The sequence below is a fragment of the Protopterus annectens genome, chromosome 9.part0, assembly GCF_019279795.1.
Source record: "Protopterus annectens isolate FY-2018-M chromosome 9.part0, PAN1.0, whole genome shotgun sequence".
Classification (NCBI taxonomy): domain Eukaryota; kingdom Metazoa; phylum Chordata; order Ceratodontiformes; family Protopteridae; genus Protopterus; species Protopterus annectens.
This window is the reverse complement of record NC_056743.1, coordinates 854,576,382-854,599,785: the sequence shown is the minus strand read 5'-3', so window position 1 is coordinate 854,599,785 and position 23,404 is coordinate 854,576,382. Positions and strand designations below refer to the sequence as shown.

Genomic DNA, 23,404 nt, shown 5'->3' with positions numbered 1-23,404 from the left:
TAAACACTTGTTAAATATGCCCTTTTCTCCTCTGCAGTGTGATCCCGGAGTTGGTATATATAGTTGGGGGGTGTGGTGGGTGTGAAGGAATACACCCCCTACCTAGGTGTGTTTTGCTTACCTCAAAATGAGTTCCATTTACATCTGGGCAGGTGTTTACTTACCCTAGTAAAAAGTCGACGTTTGGGTTTCTGTGGTTTTGTGATTTTTCATCTTGGACTTTCAACAGTCGATCAAATGGGAATCAGGATTTGAAAAAAGACTCATAAGTATTTTAAGTTCAACATTTTAAAGTTTCAGCATTTTGATATTTCAAGATTGTGCATTCAGTATTCTGACTTTCAGTATACCACTATTCAGTAGCTTGTCAGAGACTCATAATATCTGTGTGTGTGTGTGTGTGTGTGTGTGTGTGTGTGTGTGTGTGTGTGTGTGCGTGCGTGCGTGCGTGTGTGTGTGTGTGTGTGTGTGTGTGTGTGTGTGTGTGTGTGTGTGTGTGTGTGTGAATCACACATGCCTCCAGACAGCACTTTGTCAACCTTCCTGCTCAGAGAAGACAACAAACATAAACATGTATCTATAAATACTTCCACTCCACTCAACTCTCACTCTTGTTGCCACCAATCACCATTATAGGACACTTCACTGTCTGGCTTTAAAAAACAGTGGTTAGAACTAAGGTATTATCTTACAATTCCCATATACTCATTTATTATGCAGACAAATGCCATAAGTCGACAGCTGTGATCCACTGAAAATAAAATTGTTAACTGCTACAAAAGCTAACAACTCAACTGGCAACTCTTTGTACTACTCTTTCCTGGCCAAAATCTGTAACTCCCTTCCTTTCACTCTCAGAAACACAGTAAACACCAACTCTTTCAAAGCACAAACAAGAGAATACGTAAAAAGGTACCTGGCTCTATGCATGCACAACTCCAGGATGATACATTTCCTGCCCCTTACTTTCTCCTATTTTTGCCAAGCACTATGCCCTTAGTTATTGGTCCAAAATCTCCTCCATGTCCTCCACTTCTCCCTATTCTTCCTTCTACCTATTCTAACAGTAGCATAGCTAGGGTGGGGTGAGAGAGGCAACTGCCCCAACTGCAAAGTGTTGGGGGGGTGCGATCAGCCAATCCAGATATCTCTTTAATGCAATACCAGCTTTTTAAAAAAATGGTAGTGCATTGTGGTTAGATCTGAGTGTTGTAACATTCTGAGTGTGGTCTAAACTGTAACAACTGCTTGCTACATTGTAGTAAGCAGTTTGCTGCAGTTTAAAAGTAAAGAAAAAAAAGAAAATATCTCTTTTTTAACTAAAATCTGAGCGCTGTAGCACTTTGTGCAGCCAGGGTATAAACTGTTAGCAAGGAGTTTGCTACATTTGTAGTAAGCAGTTTGCTACAGTTTAAAAGAAGAAATATATTTTTAATAAAATGTGTGGAAGGAAGGTCAGGCCACAGAAACAGGACCTGAATAGCTGGGTCAGAAGGGAGGGGAGTGTGTTGTGCATCTGGCCACCTGATTTTATTTTATTTTTTTCACTCTTCAGTGGAAGAACTGGGGGGGGGGTGGATGTAGCTATAGTAATCTGCTTATTACAGTAAAGTGTTTTATATATTTTTTTATTACAGTAAATTGTTTTTTTTTCTTTTTGCCCTTCAGTTGGAAAGCAGGAGGTGTGTGGATGTAAGTGTAATAAACTGATAGCTGCAATGCTAAGGGGCTAGGACATCTGTTTGAGGTATTGGCACAGGGCACTGGTTAAGCCAGCTACAAGTCTGTATTCTAAACCATTTGCTATCTTTTTTCCTCCTTTTCTGTCCTTCTACCAAGTTCCTTTCAAATATGTTCCAAAGCTTTTTAGATGTTGCTGCTATTAATTAATGATACTCTATTTAAATTTTGTATATTTGTTAATTACTTATCTATCTCTGTTTTCTATCTTCTTTATCTAATATATTTTCCAGAGTCTTTCTCCAGAGAAAAAAATGTCATAGCTTATTACATGATGATGTTATTAATTAATGATACTCTATTTAGATTTTGTATATTTGTTAATTACTCGATTACTTCTGTTTACTATGTTCTTTATGTAAATGCTGAAAGTCTTATGGAGCTTTTCTTCCCAGGCCACCACTGAACAGGTGCAGCTTTCCTCCTATTCGGTCTTATCCACGTAAACAAATACAATACATAAATAAATATAAATATCTGGAACTGTAAACAAGTTTTACAATTGAGAAATTTATGAAAAATGGCTTTTAGCTTTCTGTGCATTGGTTTGGAAGGTGAGTAGAGTTATAAGAAGTCTCCTATTCCCCCTCTCTCTTTTCACAGAGCCTGTCACCCCCACTAAAACAATTACACCCTGCTCAACCAGTTCAGATAACTCAAGGGACGATCTTTTGGCTTTCAGAGCAACTCTGAAAAGTATAAATGCAAAAGTAGCATCTATATTTCTTGTTCAGGTAAATTAAATCATTTTCAAATACTGTACAGGATGACTGGAGATTTGGATTGTCAATGAGAAACTTTAAGTGTATTTATTATTAAAAAAACATCCAGACTAAGTTAACCAATCAGGTAAAGAGAATATTGTGCTTATTAAATATAACTACTTGTTACTCAATCAGTCTGGGGCAAAAAGAAAAATATATATTTTTTACAGAGGATTAGCATAAGGAATTCAGCCAATCAGAAGCTGATGACCCTCTTGTAGTTATAATTCCATAACTTTCTTTAAGATCCAGTTTGTACTCTAAATGACTTACTTGCTTTATATATGCTTGTGGATACCTGGAGCTGGTGAGTGGCACAATACAGTGACCCTTTATTAGAAAGAAGGCTAGGAAATACACAGCACTGATCAAACTGAAAACTCCTGTTTTTAATTATATTATAACTTCATCTAAAGAGAGAAACAATTTCATACCTGGCAGTACAGGGCACCATAGAGCGGGGAGGCTTGGCATCTGGTACCACCCTAAGGTTTTGTAGTGCTATCTGGGTTGATGAAGTTATAAGAAAACACACCCATATACATATATAATATGCAGTGTCATTATGCTAACCATTTCAGGATGGGATGGACTGGTATATGCTACTGAATAAGTCTGGATAAGTATGCGGCTTCTGTGAAAGAACAGCAGGAGAGAGAGAGAGAGAGAGAGAGAGTTACCTGACATTCTTCTATTCTCCATTTAACTTACACAATGACATTGTCACTGAGTGCAGTTTTTGTCTACACTTTTGGAAAGAAAGTGCAGAGTTGACAATCTCATTAAGTTCAGTGATGGGATTATTATACCTTATTACATTGCATGTTATCATAGCACACTACATTGTATGCTTATGTTGTTGAAGTTTTAGCATGTCAGTGTTGGTTTGTTGCAGATATTGTGCATTATATTGTATTTGTGGGAGTTACAGAAGAGGGAAAAGGTGAACCTTATGTTTGTTTTACATCTTTTCTTAAAGTTTCTTCCACCTCACTGTTAGCATACATGAAGATTGAAACAGATTGACAAATAAAACGCTTGATGACATGTTTTAAGCTGTTATGCAAATTAAAACTGTTGATGATTTCTGTCTGCCAGTATATATGCTATATGCACCAAAACTAAATGAGTAACACCAGGGTGTTTTTTTCCTAATCCATTCAATGCAGCATACTAAGGCAGATATATTTCTGAATGCAATTTATGCAGCATCTCTGTCATGTACTGCTGTAGACATTGTTTTTATAAAAGGAACACGACTGGACTTCCCAGCATAGAAATAGAAAAAGAGCTGCATGCTGTTAACCTCTGAGAATTTACCATATGGTACAAACATTTCTTGTTTGACTTACTTCATAAATCAAGAAACTCTTCCTCCGTTTCCTGGGTGAGGAGCCAGTTTAGTAGGAGTTGAAGTACTGCATGTGGCCTTGCAATGTACACAAACTTATACACAACATCCAACATAACATAGATGACAAAGAGACTCAAGAAACCCAGGAATGCTTTATCCATAGAATACACGATTTTCTGGTTCCTGCTTTTGTCCTCCCAAGGGATGTCACTCAGACATCTAGAGTGCCTTGCAAACATCAACAGAGGATCACCTTCTTCCTCTTCCTCTGGGTTCCCATCAAATTCTTCACTAGTGGTAGTGGAGATAGGATCATTTGCATGGGTAAGGCTGCTCATCTCTGTAACTCATTCACTGACTTGTTTTGCAATATTTATATAGCTAAATTACTTTAACCAGCCTTTCATAGCAGCTGGACTTCAGTAGCCAGGACAGAAGCACAGGACTACAGTACAGAATGACCTGAATAGCTGCTATGGATATAACAGCAATAATAAGATTAGACTAGGGCTGTATGCTGAGATCAGCACAACCAAAGCACACTAGTGGAATATCCACATCTTACTTACAGGGAATTAGTGAAGCACTACTGACCTTCGCATCTAAGCTGTGAAAGAGTTTTATGTGTTATAAACAAATAAATCCTTTACTTACCATGGCAACATTCTGGGACCGAAGAACAGAGTGTACACATTCATAAGCCGAAACACTAACATGAATTGTTGTGGTATCTTTCAGAGTCTAAAAGATCACATAACAGAGTGTTGTTGTAAGCCCCAACACACAGAAACTGTCATTATCTGTTTTATTTGATAGTCAGTGCAACATTTACAGCAGCAGTGGCACTGATTTGCATCCTTGAAGTACAGAATTAGATTCCAAAAAGAACTAGCCCCAGATCTAACCCATGTGAAGCCCTCACTATATGCTTGTCATTCAGATATTCCTCCCGTTGACTGCTCTTCGTTTGCTGTAACACTTCTGCCTATTTATTTAACTTCTCTAACTCCAAGTCCCTTCTGTTCACTTGTCTCCTAGTGTGAAACAGGGAAGTGCACTGACATCAAGATATGTCAGTCAAGTTTCTTTAGTCACAATCTAGCATAACCCAGTCATAAAACTGAATTAGGCTGGACTGACATGACCCGTTCTCCACATATTCATGTCGGTACTGAATGCTTGTTGAAATTTGAGGAGCATAATATTCAGAACAGCATGTCTGTAAATGTAATTAAGGGTAATAAAGACAAGGTCTTAGGCCACAGCACCTTGAGAAATTCCTCTACTTTGAAGGAAAGCAGTCTCAAAGTTTGTGTAAATATCAGGAGTAGGGGCAATATTCCCCATGCTGGGAAGTGCAATAGCGTATAGCCCACCAGCAAAAATGCTTTAACAGCATTTGAGCAAAATTCAGCATGTCTTATGCAGTTAGAATTAATCTGTATAATTAAGGGTCATGCATTGCTCACAGGGAACCATTGTTACTTATTTGCAGTTTGTTTGTCATGAAACCAGTATGACATTCTTTCAGTAATTTATGTGACTTTTCCTGCTACCAAGGTTATCAAAAAAAGGTCTGTAATTTTGAGGGTCATTTCAAGCCCCTACCTTATGAAGTAGCATGATCATAGCTACCCTTCAGTCTTTTGGAACTTTGTCATTGCTGAGTGACTGGTTGAGTACATTTGAGCCATTTTTTAGGATTGTGATGAGTATCCTACCATGAGTCTGTAATTTGTCTTCACGTAACTATTTGAATTTTCTTTCTACAAATTCACATACTATATAACTGGCAGATGTTCTTCCTCTTCTCCTCCTCATCACTCCTAATCTGACACTTATCCTGTCTGCTCTTTAGAGAAGACTGAATTGGAAAGTTCATAGGATCATAGAATCATAGGAGGTTACAGGGCTAACAGCCCCAGGACCCTTATAAGCTTAGCCAGGTTCAACCCATGTTCCCAAGGGTGTCTGGTTCAAGGAGACACTAAAATCAGCAGCTAATTGCCCCTGTTAAAGAGGGACAATGATGGAACCCCTGGAGTGAATTTCCAGTTATCCATCCGATCATCCAAATTGCACTTAAATAGGGCCAGTGAGGGGCTTTGTTTAACATGAATAGGAAGCTTGTTCCAAAGGTGGGTAACCTCTGTGAGACAAATCTGCCTCTTCAGCAAGCTCTGTTGATGTCACATACCAGGTTAAGGTCCTCTGAGTGAGTGACCCATGTGCCATTTGACTTGTGAATGTGCAGCATTTCCATTAAAGCTGGGTCAGAGATTGCTGTATATGCAAGGCACAGATCACCTCTAAGTAGTCTGTATGACACAGAGTAAAGTGACAATGATTTCAGTCTGTCTGCATAAGACAGATCTTGAAGACCCTGAATTTTCTTTGTAAGGAACCTTTGTTGTCTCTCCAGTTGCTGCAGGTGTTTGGAAAGGAACATATCAAAGGGAGAGTCGTACTCTATTATTGGCCTGATGAGGGAAGAGTACGGGGGGGGGTTATAACCTTTTTTTATGCAGGTAATGCCCTTACCAATGAGATGAGCAATATAAAATGCCCTTCTTGCCACTGTGGAGACATGGTGATTGAAGTTAAGGTTGCTGTCAACCTATGTGCCCAGACCTCGCACCACTGACTGTGTGCTTAGGGTATTGCTATTGATTTTGTAGTTTGGAGGAACATTACCCTTACTGAAGGGGATGAAAATGCATTTTTTGCATTAAGTTTAAGACCATGACTTTGGTACCAGTCATTAGTCTGCATAAGAACTTCTTGGAGGATGTTTAGTTTTAGACTGCACTTCGGAGAAATGGATTCCAAACAGTAGGAGACACAGAACCGATCCCTGTGGAACACCACTGGTTACAGGTCTGCTGGAGGAGGTGGAGTCCCCTATTTTGACTGTACAAGTTCTATCAGTGAACCAATTTGCAACCCACCTGACAATATATGGGTTGATACCCAGCTGGGTGAGTTTATCAATGATGCCTTTGTAGGAGATTGTGTTAAAGGCCTTGGATAAGTCTAGGTAGGCCGTAAAGACAGATTTACCGTCATCTGGGGCTTTGGTGAATGTCTCTAAGTCCACCAAGTTTAACAGGCATGATCTCCCCTTGACAAAGCCAAACTGGATGGGGTCAAGTATTTGGAGATTTCCTATATCTTTGTTAATAAGGTCCATGATGATTTGTTCCATGGCCTTGCAGATAAGGCTGGTCAGGCTAATGGGTCTATAGTTTCCAGGGTCCATGGATGCACCCCCTTTGTGCAAAGGGATGATGGTATCTGTTTTCCATTCCACTGGGACAAAGCCTGTGCTTAGGCTGTGATTGAAAAGCGTGCTCAATGGTGATGCTAATTCCTGTTTTAACCCATGTAGAACAGACCAACATATTTTAAGTTTTTTTTTTAAATTTTTACACTGACTGTAGGACGATGAATGTTGTTTACTATGCAAAGTGTAAGGCTTGTGAATGTTTCTATGTAGGGAAGATGAATAACCCTTTTAAAGACAGAATTCTAAAGCACATTAATGATATTCATAAAAGTTGTAGCAAGAATCCTTTGGCAAGGCATGTGAATGACTATGGGGCTGATCATATTTTTAGATTTTTAGTTTTAGAAGTTGTTCACTTAAATTTGAGGTGCGGTGATATAAGGAATAGGACTAAGTACATTTAACTTAAATGGATTGTGTGTCTAAAAGCTGACAGCTTTCCTGGTTTAAATGAAGCTTTATCTGTTCAACCTGTACTAAAGAGTCATGTTTTGAGACACTGAGTTTGCTGCAGGTGCTCGGGATTGAACCTGGGACTTCATATATACAAAGCATATCATACTACCACTTACCTACATCACTTTACCAGCTTCAGGGTATTAGTTTGTTATGTATGAAAGCATGTCTTCCCGTTGCACTTGATTGGTTGTTACAGCCTAGATCTGTACTTTGATTTGTGTTTATAGATAGCTATTTGGTTAGCTTACTATGAATGAAAGCAACACTTCCTGCTCTAGGTTGATTGGCCATTATGTCTCAACTTGAACTGTGATTTGTGCACATAGCTAATGATTCTGATTGATTATGTGGTGCAGATCTGTATTTTGATTTGTGCACTTTTTGAGTGTTTTGATTGGATGAGAATGATTTTCCTAATTTGATTATTAGTAGCTAATTGTTTTTTTCTAATTTTAAAAGCAAGTGTGTTATACTTTTCTAATTTTACTGGTCTGAAGAAGCGATGTGTTGTGCCACAAAAGCACTCAACATATACATTTTATTATTTTTAATAAAGTTGTTATTTTATTATTTCAGCCGTGGTGTGTCAAGTACGTTTTGGAATTCTTACAGCCTGGGATGTTGTCTGATCCAATAGAGGCTGTGTTTTTGGCCTTGGTGTGGCATCTAAGACCCGATACCCAGAGATATAAGATGGGGGATAGGTGTTAGGGATGCTTTGGGGTATATGTGGCAGGGACAGGGGAGTGAAGTTTTCACTGAGCCTGTCAGCCAGCAGGTTTGCTCTATGCACGGGTTTTATATATGTAGTACCACTGAACCTTTCAGCCAGAAGGTTTGCTATATGCACAGATTCTATATTTGTACTCCGATTAACTATGAGTTCAGTGCAAATCTGGGCCTTACCTTTGAAGTTACAGATGTAACTAAAGAACACCTTGTGGTTGTCCTTAGTTAAGGAAGCTAATTTGGATTCATATTAGCTTTGGAGGACTTCACTAAGAGTCTTATTTGCTTGTTTAAGTTGAGGAGGAAGGTTTCCAGTTTTGAGACCATTCCTTCCAACTCTTAAGTAGCAATTTCTTTCTCCTATTGTATAGCCTATTAATGGCAGTTGTTCACCAGGCAGGTTTGTTTTTCCTTGAAGATCTTGCTTTGGTTCTATCAGAGTTTCTAGGCAGAATTTCTGCCTATTCCTTCTCCTCAGTATGCACCTTCTGCTCCTTGACCACTCTCTGCAGCTGTGTCTTGTCCTTTCTTTGTTGACTTTTATTTCTAAAGAATTCTTCCTTTCTTCTATTTATTCCTTCTGCTAGATCTTTATCTAGATTTGGCTCTGCCTTTTTTTACTACCTCTGCATCTCTTTATTTCTCTTCTCTTCATCATGAAAAGTTGCATGGACTTTTTTAACTTGTCTGTACAGATGCACTGCTTTATTTCTTCTCCCTGCCTTGCCCCTTTTTTCTAGCCCATTTTGATATCTGTCTGCGTTCACCTCTTAATCAACATATTGTTTAGTCCTCATGCTTATCTCCACTCCTCCATTTCAGTCTCAGAAAGAATCCCTAACTCAAAATGGTTAGTCTTTCTGTAGCCCCCTGCTTTGATTTTATTTTGTTTCTTCTTATCCCCTTACCAATGTTAAATCAGACAATTGCTTGACCACATTGTGTCAGGGGTGCTTTACTTCTAGTTCGAAACCTTCCTTATCCCTGTTAGGTATAATGTTTAGTATTTTACCTTATTTGTACCTTCCTGCATTAACTAAATAAATGTTTCTTGGTGTGGTAGCTCCACTGTTTCATTCTTTCTCATTATTTGGATGCAGGAATACAACATTTTGCTTCTATGACAAATTTTCCCAATGTAACAACTTCCTTTTTCCTGCCTCAAGACCTTGTACATGAATTTATCAGTTAATCATACTTTCTTTCAGCATTCAGTGGTCAATGTGCTAGATGGTAGATGTGTTTTATTTATTTTTATTTATTTTACATTTGTTGACCAGACTAGTCCAACTGGATATATGTCCATTCTCAGTAAAGGCCCAGAGAGAAACGCTCCACAAAACACAGCATTATTTATATTACGTGACATTTTACAAATGCAGGTACATTACAGATTTTTGCAATTCTTTACATTTCCTTGCATTTCTGCTTACAGAATCATAGTACATATCATATATGTGTTCCATCTAATCACAAGTTATCACACTTTTTACCTCCAAGCCACTAACTTTTGATGGTCTTTAATGTTTTTCTCTTCTTCCTGAGAAGCCCAGTCTGTCTATTTGTTTCTCAGTGGTAAGAGTTACGCGGTAGGAATTGAGACAGTTAGTGAATCATTCAAAGAGGCCTGCCATGGAGCTCTGTCTCCCTTCAGCTGCACCCTTGAGTGCCACAATCTACCTGACCTCTAGAAGGTATCACTGCTTTTATTTTAAATTTAAGGACGTACTTTTTAACTGTTATAATGCTTGCCTAAGTGCAATTAGGTTTTACATTTTTAATTGCATTAGTTTTAGCTTTGTGTTTACATGAGATTGCTTATAAGAATGATACCTTTTATAACTGATCATTAATTGAGAACCATGTTTTTTTTAAATCAGTAAATTCTAATTGGGAGACTTTTTTTGCTCTAATTTGCATGTAAACTGTATTGTGTATTGTAGTCCCAAAGGCGGGTGGGGGGTCTGCAGTAAATGACTTTAGTCCTGCTTATGAGAAGTGCCCACTGTCCTACTAGCAGTCTTGCTGATATCGGAACACTACAGATTCAGACATTCATAGGACATGGCATCATTTAGTTCAGGAAATGTTTAACGGGTGGCATGATGCTAGGGTAATCCATGGGCCTGGCTTGTAAAGGCTCCAGTGTCATTAGCCTAGTACACATCTATGAACCTATGAACCTATGTGTGCCTCAGCAGATACACTACTTCCCAGGTACTTCCTTTACCTTTTGGCAGCATGTGCTCTGGAGGCTTGCATTACAAAGGTGTAACACTCAGTGCTGCCCCTAGGTGTCACCCAAGTGGCAAACCATGCCTCCTCTCTCATCCAGGATAGGCATGCCAAAAATCTCTGCTCATTCCTATCCTCACCCACTCTGCCACTCCAGTGCCCATGCTGCTAATTGAACATTGATCATCTAGGGCACAGTCATGGCTTCACCCTGTGTGACATGGGAAAAGGTTATTCAGAAACCGTTTGTGATTCATAGTTGCATGGCTGTATACTACTCTATCATGTTTAAATGCCTTTATTAAATTATCACTTAAGACACTGGCAAACATACATTAACAGAAAAGAAAACAAATCATATTAACATTTTCCATGTACATTACATATCTTTTCTTTATAATTATCATGAGTTCAACATTATATAAGCTACTGAATTCCTGCCTTCCCCTAAACATCACTCCTCCTCCAGAACATTATTCTGCATGTACTGCCCACAATTTCCATTAATTTCTACATATTCTGCTCCTTCCCTTTTCTAAAGATCCCTATTCCGGTTCTTATATCTCTTTTATAATATTCAGTACTTCAGATACAGTTGGTTTATTCTTTGATTTCCATTTTCTAGTAATTGATTTTTGGGCAGCTAATAGAATTAAACGTATTAAGGCTTTACAATATCTATACAATTCAGATACTATGTCACAGCTCAAAAGAATAATTTCCTTAGTTACAGCCATTTGCTCACCCAATGTTTTGGCAAACTACTCGGCAGGGCATTTTTAAAATCTAATCAAAAAACAAAGAGGGCCAGCACATGTGTGAGAGGAAAAAGTACTTTAATAAAAGTCAAATAACAGTCCACAGACCGGTTTTGGCTGAAAGCCTTTTTCATTGCATAACACAGACTGCGGTACACAACCCCATATTTATAGGGCATCAACAATTAACACAGACAATCAGCCAATCAAATTTTTTTTTATAAATGTTCATTTAAACCAGGTGGAAGAAGACTACCCAGTCGCACAATCCATGCCTTTTTCTTTTTGTTTAATATATTATGCCAACCAGCTTTGCAACGTTTATTATCAGAAACCCTGTCAATAATGGTAAACTGAAATTGAGCAGATGGGTGTTTGATAGAATGTTTGAATAGTGCAATAGTAGGACATTTATTCCTTATATTACTAAAATGTTCAGAGATACAAACCCTAATAGGTCTTGAAGTTTGACCTATATAAAAGGCTGAACAAGTCCAAACAACCAAATAAAGTACCCAATCCATGCTACAATTTCCAAATATATTAATATGAAACATACAAGATGTATTTTTGGTGGTAAGTTCTTTGGTTTGGAATATATGTTTACAAAATGTACAATGGCCACATGGAAAACATCCTACAACTTTACTGCCATCTAATGTACTTTGAAAAGTATCAGAAAATGGCACTTCACATTTGTAATGATTAAAGTATCCATCTAGTGCTTTACCTTTTCTAAAAGAAAAATGACGCCTGGCACCTAAAAGGTCATTCAAACGTTCGTCAGCAAGCAAAATGTCCCAATGTTGTTGTACCAAATCAAGGAAACTAGAAGTATTGTGTCCAAAGCTGGTTATAAACTTGATGGGATGATTAGAGGTCCTTTTGTTGATATTATACTTCAACAATTCTTTCCTAACTGCTTGACCTCACTACTGGTTTGGGACAAATTGGACTGTAAATATCCACGTTCACAAAATCTAGATGTTAAATCCTTGTCCTGGGCTAAAAAATCTTCAGAAAAAGAACATATTCTATGGATCCTCATATATTGAGATTTAGGAATATTCATGATCATATATTTTGGATGATAGCTGGTGGCATGTAGAAGGGTATTAGAATTAAATGGTTTAAGGTATAATGATGTAGCTAAAGTACCATCTTGTTGTTTATTTACCATAACATCAAGAAAAGGAATACATTCCATATCATAGTTCACTGTAAACCTTATACCCCACTTATTTTCAGTGAGATATTGAACAAACGCTTGCAGATACAAAACATCTGATTTCCAAACCATCCAGCAGTCATCCAAAAAATGCCTCCAAATATCTATTTCATCCAGATATAGATTGTGACTACTATCATATATGATCATTTGTTCCAAATATCCCATAAAAAAGTCAGTATAAATGGGTGCAAATGAAGCACCCATAGCCATACCTTTAAGTTGTAAATAATAAGGTCCATTTAAGCAGAATACGTTCTTTGTTAAGACATGTTCAGCTAAACAAAGAAGAAAGGTGTTGAGTCCAGGACTATAGATTGGAATTTCCTTTAACGAATATTCCAAAGCAGCAAGACCTGCCCAATGTGGAATGCTTGTATATAATGATATGACATGACATCAAGCGGACACATAATCCATCATTGGTCTAATTGTGTATCTGCTACAATGTTAAGAAACTCTGTAGTATCTTGAATATGAGTTCTTACACCTTTTAATAATGGTTTCAAATATATAGTCAAAAACTCTGATAATGGTTCTGTGAGACAACCATTACCAGCAACAATATGTCTTCCAGGGGGCTGTCTAGCATTTTTGTGGATTTTGGGTAGAAGATAAAGATATTGTGCTGATGTGTCCTTAACCTTTAAATGATATAAGGTTTTATCACTAATAATCCCTTCACTTAAAGTCAGTTGCAAAAATTAATCAATTTCACACTTAAATTTAACGGTAGGTTCAATGGACATGGTTGTATAGAACCGACCATCCTTAAGTTGTCTCTCAGCTTCAGCTAAATACATACTGCAGTCCATGACCACTATTGTTCCACCCTTGTCAGCAATGATGATCACAATATTTTGTTATTCTTCAACTTTTCCCAACGCATGCATTTCTGACATAGTTAAATTATTAGGAACCAACTTTATATCAGAATGTGTGCCAAAATGTAAATCCCTAAGCACGCATTTTTGAAAAATATCAACATGCTTGTCCAAAGGGGGAACAAATGTAGATTTATGAAATTTGAATGTGGGTAAAGAAGAGACATTAGACTCCTGATAAACATTGTTGTCAAGTATAATCTAAGATTTAATAGATAGTCTACAAAAAGAACTTAAATCATTCACAAAAGTATTTTCAGAGACCATATAGCCAGGAATTAAATTCAGACCTTTATTTAACACCTTATACTCAATGTCAGACAAAACCAGAGAAGAGATGTTATGTACATTGTTAGTATTCACTACTTGGGTTTCAAAAAGTCCAACAGAGCTTGTAAACTTACATCTTGACCTGTGTTTTCTCCCTCCCCTCCTCCTGTTTCCAAAGGGGCGTTGTTCATATTTGTACTACAACTGGAATCAAAATTCCTAAAAGAACAACTTTTTTTAAGGGCTGGTGATGTTTGTTGTGACTCAGTGTCAGTATCTATAAAGAGAGTGAATCTTCACCAGATGTATCGCTTGTAGTTTTCTTAAGAATAGATTTTTTCCTTTTCCTTTTTTGACCAACTTTAAGGGGGTCCACTTTTGAAAATGTATCACTTTTTGTTGGCTCATAGGGTTTCCCTGTACCATAATCTTTAATATCTTTATAGAATTTGCGTAATTTCCTTTCTTTTAATTCTGTTTCAATTCTAATAACTCAGTACTTAGCTTCTGAAAACAAGTTCCATAAATTGGCTGACCATCAAATTGTTTGGCCAGTTCACACATCTGAGTGACGTCCGACACACAACTATCCATCTTACATTCATAAAATGCATGCAATACCTTAACAAATTACATAATTTTGTTAAGGTGAAAGAAATTATGGGGTTTGGATTTTGTTGTTAGTTATGACCCATGTAACACCTTAACTAGTTATTGGACATTAGAAGATTCGCTCTTTTTACAGATACTGAAACTGAGTCACAACAAACATCACCAGCTCTTAAAAAAAGTTGTTCTTTTAGGAATTTTGATTCCGATTGTAGTACAAATATGAACAACGCCCCTTTGGAAATAGGTGGAGGGGAGGGAAAAAACACAGGTCAAGATGTAAGTTTACGAGCTCTGTTTGACTTTTTGAAACCCAAGCAGTGAATACTAACAATGTACAAAACATCTCATCTCTGGTTTTGTCTGACATTGAGTGTAAAGTGTTAAATAAAGATCTGAATTTCATTCCTGGCTAAATGGTGTCTGAAGATACTTTTGTGAATGATTTAAGTTCGTTTTGTAGACTATTAAATCTTAGCTTATACTTGACAACAATGTTTATCAGGAGTCTAATGTCTCTTCTTTACCCTCATTCAAATTTCATAAATCTATATTTGTTCCCCCTATGAACAAGCATGTTGATATTTTTCAAAAATGTGTGCTTAGGGATTTACATTTTGGCACACATTTTGATAGAAAGTTGGTTCCTGATAATTTAACTATGTCAGAACTGCATGTGTTGGAAAAGTTAAAGAATAATAAAAATATTGTGATCATCAATGCTGACAAGGGTGGAACTATAGTGGTCATGGACTGCAGTATGTATTTAGCTGAAGCTGACAGGCAATTTAAGGATGGTTGGTTCTATACAACCATGTCCATTGACCCTACGGCTAAATTTAAGTGTGAACTTGATGAATTTTTGCAACTGGCTGTAAGTGAAGGGATTATTAGTGATAAAACCTTATATCATTTAAAGGTTAAGGACACATCAGCACAATATCTTTATCTTCTACCCAAAATCCACAAAAATGCTACACAGCCCCCTGGAAGACCTATTGTTGCTGGTAATAGTTCTCTCACAGAACCATTATCCGAGTTTTTGAAACCATTATTAAAAGGTGTAAGAGCCCGTATACAAGGTACTACAGAGTTTCTTAACATTGTAGCAGATACACAAATAGACCAAGGATTGATTATGTGCACGCTTGATATCACATCATTATATACGAGCATTCCACATTGGACAGGTCTTGCTGCTTTGGAATATTCGTTAAAGGAAATTCCAATCTATAGTCCTGGATTCAACACCTTTCTTCTTTGTTTGGCTGAACATGTCTTAACAAAGAATGTATTTTACATTAATGGATCTTATTTACAACTTAAAAGTACGGCTATGGGTGCTTCATTTGCACCCATTTATGCTGACTTTTTTATGGGTTATTTGGAACAAATGATCATATATGATAGTAGTCACAATCTATATCTGGATGAAATAGATATTTGGAGGCATTTTTTGGATGACTGCTGGATGGTTTGGAAATCAGATGTTTTGTATCTGCAAGCATTTGTTCAATATCTCAATGAAAATAAGTGGGGTATAAGGTTTACAGTGAACCATGATATGGAATGTATTCCTTTTCTTGATGTTATGGTAAAAAAACAACAAGATGGTTCTTTAGCTACATCATTATACCTTAAACCATTTCATTCTAATACCCTTCTGCATGCCACCAGCTGTCATCCAAAATATATGATCATGAATATTCCTAAATCTCAATATATGAGGATCTGTAGAATCTGTTCTTCTGAAGAAGATTTTTTAGCCCAGGACAAGGATTTAACCTCTAGATTTTGTGAATGTGGATATTTACAGTCCAATCTGGCCCAAACCAGTAGTGAGGTCAAGCAGTTAGATAGGAAAAAAATTGTTGAAATATAATATCAACAAAAGGACCTCTAATCATCCCATCAAGTTTATAACCAGCTTTGGACACAATACTTCTAGTTTCCTTGATTTGGTACAACAACATTGGGACATTTTGCTTGCTGACGACCGTTTGAATGACCTTTTAGGTGCCAGGCGTCATTTTTCTTTTAGAAAAGGTAAAGCACTAGATGGATACTTTAATCATTACAAATGTGAAGTGCCATTTTCTGATACTTTTCAAAGTACTTTGAATGGCAGTAAAATTGTTGGATATTTTCCATGTGGCCATTGTTCATTTTGTAAACATATATTCTAAACCAAAGAATTTACCACCAAAAATACATCTCATATGTTTCATATTAATATATTTGAAAATTGTAGCATGGATTGGGTAGCTTATTTGGTTGTGTGCACTTGTTCAGGCTTTTATATAGGTCAAACTTCAAGACCTATTAGGGTTCTTATGTCTGAACATTTTAGTAATATAAAGAATAAATGTCCTACTAATGCACTATTCAAACATATTATCAAACACCCATCTGCTCAATTTCAGTTTACCATTATTGACAGGGTTTCTGATAACAAAAGTTGCAAAGCTGGTTGGCATAATATATTAAACAAAAAGGAAAAGGCATGACTTGTGAGACTGGGTGGTCTTTTTCCACCTGGTTTAAATGAACATTTACAAAATAAATTTTTGATTGGCTGATTGTATGTGTTAATTGTTAATGCCCTATAAATATGGGTCTGTGTATTGCAGTCTGTGTTATGCATTGAAAAAGGCTTTCAGCCGAAACCAGTCTGTGGACTGTTATTTGACTTTTATTAAAGTCTTTTTTTCCTCACACACATGTGCTGGCCCTGTTTGTTTTTTGATTGCATTTGAGTTTTGGGCCAGTTTCTGTTCTAGAGCCATCTAAAAACTCTACCAGAGCAGGTCCTTCATTTAGGATCCCCTATCCCTTTTTTTTTGCCTGCACTCTAATATCAATCCATGGTAAGCAGTCTCTAGCTTGCATTCTTAATGTCTTCTTGGCCTCATCCCACTGTGTTACCTTTCCCTCTTTAGACATATTCTCCCATTACATTGGTTCTTTTGCCAAGTTTGCTTCAGTAAATACCCACCCCTCTTGTCTATTCTCTGTACCCCTGCTTGCAGTCATCCCTGTTGGCAAAATCCTGTTTCTTTGTTCTTCTGTTGACTAACTTTTTAGAATAGTTTTTGTTGCTTTATGACTATACTATTATATATGGTTGTTATTATTCTTGTTAAGTTTCTGCATCCAAGATCCCACACTCTTTTTATTTCTTGAGCTTCCCACAGCTTTATCATCCATTTTATTATAACTTTCTGCTTCTGTTATGTATATGAACCTTAACCTTGTAGCTCTAAAATATTATTTAAAATCACGTAATCCTCAACCACCTTGTTCTATTGGAAGGATTAACTTATCCCACTTAACTCTTGCCCTCCTCCCCTCCCAGATAAATTCCTTCAACTCTTCATTAATTATTGTCTGCAACTTCTCCACTGATTGATAAAAATATGCCTAAACCATATATCAAACTAAAGGGACTAAACACATTTTTACTGCTTATATCTTACTATCCATATCCTTAAACAAGAGCTCCCAGTTTCTCAGGTTTTGTATTATCTTTTGTTTTGTGCCTTCCCACATATTCCTAGCTACCATAAACAGAAGCCTTTTTAATCCATACTCCTAAATGTTTCATCTTAGTGTGTCCCCATAAATATGGGTATTGCTGAACCAGTTTGTGTGTGGGGTACATAATTTACAGCTGTAGCCTTTGCATTATCTTCATTAATTTTATATCCTGAAAAGACTTGAAACAGTCTCAAAATGTTCCCCAACACTGAGATGTCCTTTTCTGGATTTTTTAGGTACAAAACAATGCCATCTGTAAATAAAGACAACTTTTCTTGATTACCATACCAATTATATCCTTGCATTTCTGAGTCCCTTATTTTCTTTACCAATGGGTCTAAATATAAAGCAAATAACAAAGGGGAAAGAGGACACCCCTGACTGGTTCCTCTGTTCAAAAACAGCTTATCAAAAAAAAAATCCTAACACTTTAACTCTTACCTCTGATACTTAATATATCCTCCTAATTACGCTTATTATTGTATCAGGGAATGCAAATGCTTCCATTGCCCTACTCATAAAATCTCAGAGTACTCTGCATCAAGACTCACCAACAGTAGCAATATTTTCTTACATTCTGCTTCACTCTGGATCATCATTGTTCTATTAATGTTGACAAATGTTTTCCATCCCTCTACAAAACCATATATATGTGTATGGGTTCACTTTATAATCTCGAAATTTTGAAATACCGAATTTCAGAATATCGAGATCATAAAGCCGAAATACCACAATACCGAATGCCCATAACCGCGAAATTCAAAATCCTGACACTTACATACACACACTCACATACACACAACTGCCCCCCACACACAAACAAAACTAACCTACACTAAAGCCCCCCACACCCCCCACTTATATATTCTAACTCCGAGAACGCACAATCACACACACAAAGGCAACTCACACCCACACATTTCACAGCCCCTTGCACACACACACACACACACACACACACACACACACACACACACATCACAATCAAAACACACACTAACATACAGTACAGCACATAACCTACACACTCATACAAACATACCTGCACTTATATCCATTCATACACCACAACAGCAGAAGATCTGAACTTCGGGATTTTGAATTTCGTGCTTCTGGTGTTTCACGATTCTGAGCATTCGGGATTAGAATCTCGGTAAACTGAAATGTGATATTTCAGTTTTTCGATATTCTAAAGGGAACCCATATATATATATATATATATATATATATATATATATATATATATATATATATATATATATATATTGAGGACGTTTGCTCGAGTGAGCAAATGTCTGAATCCATAATAACCAAACACACTTTAACAAAAGCGCTTTTATCAAAAAAGCACTTTTGTTAAAGCGTGTTACAAAGAAAAAATAAAACACTACATTTACATTTTAGCAGGGGGGCTTTGCCCCCATTTGCCCCCCTACTTTAATATTCTCCCTCCGAGACAGCACTACAGTAGGGAAAAGGGAAATTTCCCTTACCCACACTATAGTACAGCCTCGGCAACAGGCATACTTACGCGAAAGTGCTTCTTCAGTGAAAAGCACTTTTGCGTAAGTATGCCTGGCCGTTCGGGTTTCGGTCGTTTGACTCGAGCAAACGTCCTAGATCCATATATATATGTATATATATATATATATATATATATATATATATATATATATATATATATATATATATATGGATGTGTGTGTGTGTGTGTGTGTGTGTGTATATATATATATATATATATATATATATATATATATATATATATATATACATATATCAGTTCTGGCATCACCTTTGCCATTATTTTAGCTAGTATAGAAATAAACACTATAATCAGAGTTCAAAACTGAAATGACTCTATAAGAAGATAGGTCTGAAAGGTCTTTACTGTCTTTAGGTAATAAAGTCACCACAGCTTTCTTCCAAGATGTTGGTGCTCCCCCACCATTCTTAAAATACTGTTAAACAAAACCTTCCTGAGCTTTATTACACTTTTCCCTTCTAACTTCCAAACTTCCACAGGAATACCATCTGTTCCTGAAGACTTTCCTGAAGATTAATTATGCATCACTGTTTTTATCTCCTCTCCTCCTATCTTAACTGTTAGTTGCTGAGCCTCATCTTCCTCTAATTTTAGCATAATTAAGTCTTCCATAATTTTTTCCATTTGTGCTCCTTCTTGATTTCCATGTTTTTCTGCTTTATACATTTTTTCATAAAATTTCTGAAATATCTCTAAAACCTCCACAGGATTTGTATTTTGTTTTCCTGTGATGGACTGTTTCAGTTTGATGAAAACCCTTTCTACCTTCTGTTGCCTAAGTTGCTGTGCTAAAAGTTTTTGTGCTCTGGAGTTTATATCAAAATTGCTTAACAGCAATCTGTCTGAACTCATGTATATTATCCAAATACTCCCTTATTTTCTATTTAGTACTCTGCATTTGCACATCTTCTTGTTCTATGAGATTCCCCATATTATCCAATACTTTAACTTCTGTGAGAGCCTCTAAATTCCTATTACATCTTAACTATATCAATTTCTCTTTTATTTCTACTCTATTTTAAACTCAAATAACTATCATATCATTTCCATTACTCGTTCCTTAAATTCTTCTCTTTTTAACAGATAGGTGAGAAAGTAAAAGCATCTAAATTTTACTTCATTACCCTTCAATTTTGTCTTAGTTTTTACTTGTGCATGATCTGATATAGTTACTGGATGTGTGTCAAAGCTTTCAATTAAATGTACATGTTCCTGTGAAATATAATTTCTATCTAATTTAGCCCAGTTATTGTACCTTGGTAAAAATATATAAATTTTGTCTGAGTTCCTTCTGCTGAATTCATATCTTCAATACAAATATTTTCATTCTTTCTATAGGAATTTACCTTTTTTTGTTATATTTTCCATTCTAGGTACCCTGATACATCTTCACTATTACAAATCAAGTTCCATTCCCCACTTATTAGTAATATTCCCCTCTGAAAGCTGATTGTTTCGCCAACATTTTCTTAAGCTCCATAATAGCAGTTTTTGGCAGAATATAAACACATGCCAGCATAAACTTCCTCCCTTGCCAACAGCCCCTTACTACCTCAAATCTATAATTATTGTTTTTTTTTTCCTGTTCTATCATTATTGCATCCTCTCTAGCAGTAAGTATAATTACTCCTCTTTTCCTTCATTAATGATATTCTGCTGAATATCTATCCTGAAACCATTTCTTTGTCAAATTCATATGCTTATTTCTTTCCAAATGTGTTTCCTGCAGCATTACTTTTTACACTCTCTATTTCTTAATATAATTCAATACTCTCCTTTTTGTCTATTCCTGTAAGGCCATTTATGTTCCAAGCTAATATGAATAGTGTAGCCATTATGATAAAAAGCTATTGTTCCCACTTATTATACATGATAGTTTTTTAATGTACATGTCCAACTTTTGTGTTATATGTACAATCTAATGTATGACAGGCTTATCTTTTACACAGTTGTTTCTTCTCATCTCCATTTGAACCCATGTCACATTTTTCAAGACTTTCTGGTTTAATAAAAACCATCAGACAAAAAGCTAAATACATTTCAGACATCTCATTTCATAGGTTCATAGGTTGGTACTAGGCTATCGGCTCTAAGGCCTATGCAAGCCTAGCCATAACAATTCCCTGGAAATTTTTTCCCCACAATATTTACTTCTCTGGGCCCCTGTCTAGCAGGGCGACTGACATGATCCCCGGGTTGAATTTCCTATCTCCCATCCAATCATTAAGGTTCCTTTTGAAGAGGGCCAATGAGGTGCTCTGCTTGACATGTATGGGCAGTCTATTCCAGAGTATGGGGAGTCTCTGGGTCAGGAACCTATCCCTCCAGCATGTTTTGTTCATTGTGATGATAAGGTTTAGATCCCTGGAGCATGTGGCTCTGAGGGATTGGGATTTCTTTAAGTGGAGCATGTCCAACAGCTCAGGGTTTGACATGGCCTTGTATGTTAAGCAGAGATTGCCTCTGAGTAGACGATATGCCACAGAGTATAGCTGGGGTTTTTTTTAGATGGTCAGCATATGGCATCTGCTTTAGGCCTGTGATTCTTTTAGTGAGGTATTTCTGTGGCCTTTCCAGCTGTTGCAGATGTCTTGTGAGGTACATACCAAATTGGCATTATACTCTATAATGGGTCTAATGAGGGATAAGTACAGTGGGACAATGACCTCCATTTTTCTGGATGAAAAGCCCTTAGTGATGAGGTGTGCCACGTAGAAGGATTTCCTGACTGTTGTGGCGATGTGGTTATCGAAAGTGAGACCACTGTCCACTTGTGTCCCTAAGTCTCTCATCATATTTTTGATGTTTAGTGTCCTGCCACCTATGTGGTAGTTCATGGGTACATGTTTTTTTCCAAAGGGGATGACTATACATTTCTTGGCATTAAGCTTGAGCCTATGGCTCTGGCACCAGGCATCTGTTTCTGTAAGGCCCTTTTGTAGAATATCCACATAATTTGGGGATTCAATAATGGCTCCCAGTTTGCAGTCATCTGCAAACTTTGTTAGCCAGAGTCTCTTAGTGTTGGCCTGTACTTTAGAGAAGTAGATGCCAAACAAGAGTGGTCCCAGGACTGAACCCTGAAGTGCTCCACTTGTCACTTGTCTGGAGCTGGATTTGAAGTCGGCTACTTTTACACTCTGGGTAATGTCAGTAAGCCAGTTGGGAACCCATCGAGTGACATAGGAATTTATGCCCAGCTTAGTAAGTTTATCTATGATTCCAGAGTGGGGGATGGTGTCGAAGGCCTTGGCGAGGTCCAGATAGGCTGTGTGGACCTCCTTACCCTCGTCCACAGCTCTGGAGACTGATTCAAAGAAGTCAGTCAGATTCAGGAGACAAGATCGGCCCTTCACTAACCCAAACTGGGTGGGGTCCAGTGTCTGGAGGTTGCCAATGTCTTTGTTTATAAGTTCCATGATAATGCGTTCATTTGTTATTAACTTAGAGTAAATACACAAAATGTTTTTAATCTTCAAAAATAAAGTATAACCATCCAGATAGGAACAATTTCCAAAAAAAAAAAATCAACAGCTGCAACCACAGACATTACTTAACCTAAAATTAGGTTGCCCATGATAAAAGCATATGCTGCAACCTGTGTTCCCACTTATACTGATTGCTATCCATTCTTTTCTTATCTCTGTTCTACTACAAATTTTAAAAACACTAACATTTAGTCCTAAGAAATTTTCACTGGCTATCTTTAAATAAAATGAAATTGTGCACTGTTCAGTTAAATGCATTAAAGCATTAAGGCTGCTATCTCTTATTTACTACTCATAATTTCAAACTTTATTTTCCACTGAACTACTTACATTTGAACCTTTAATTTTTTTAATTCCCTTAGCAAAGAATGCTCAGAATTCTCAAAACCAGACAGTCCATCTCTATGTAAAACAGTCAGCATTGAATCTTTGTAAATTTCTCTTAGAACAAAATGTAGTGCCTTCAGCTGCTGACTTCTTGACTCCCAATGAACATTTTCTAATGGAAAAAAGCTAA

General features: G+C 36.9%; 1 long non-coding RNA gene across 1 annotated transcript in view; it reads right to left on the bottom strand.

Moving 5' to 3' along the window:
• LOC122811603 overlaps positions 1 to 4,433 on the bottom strand; it is a 17,604-nt gene extending 13,171 nt beyond the window's left edge. The window contains exon 1 of the long non-coding RNA XR_006366273.1: positions 3,857 to 4,433. This is a non-coding gene — a long non-coding RNA (uncharacterized LOC122811603). The remainder of the gene's footprint in view (positions 1 to 3,856) is intronic.
• Positions 4,434 to 23,404: the final 18,971 nt, after the last annotated feature.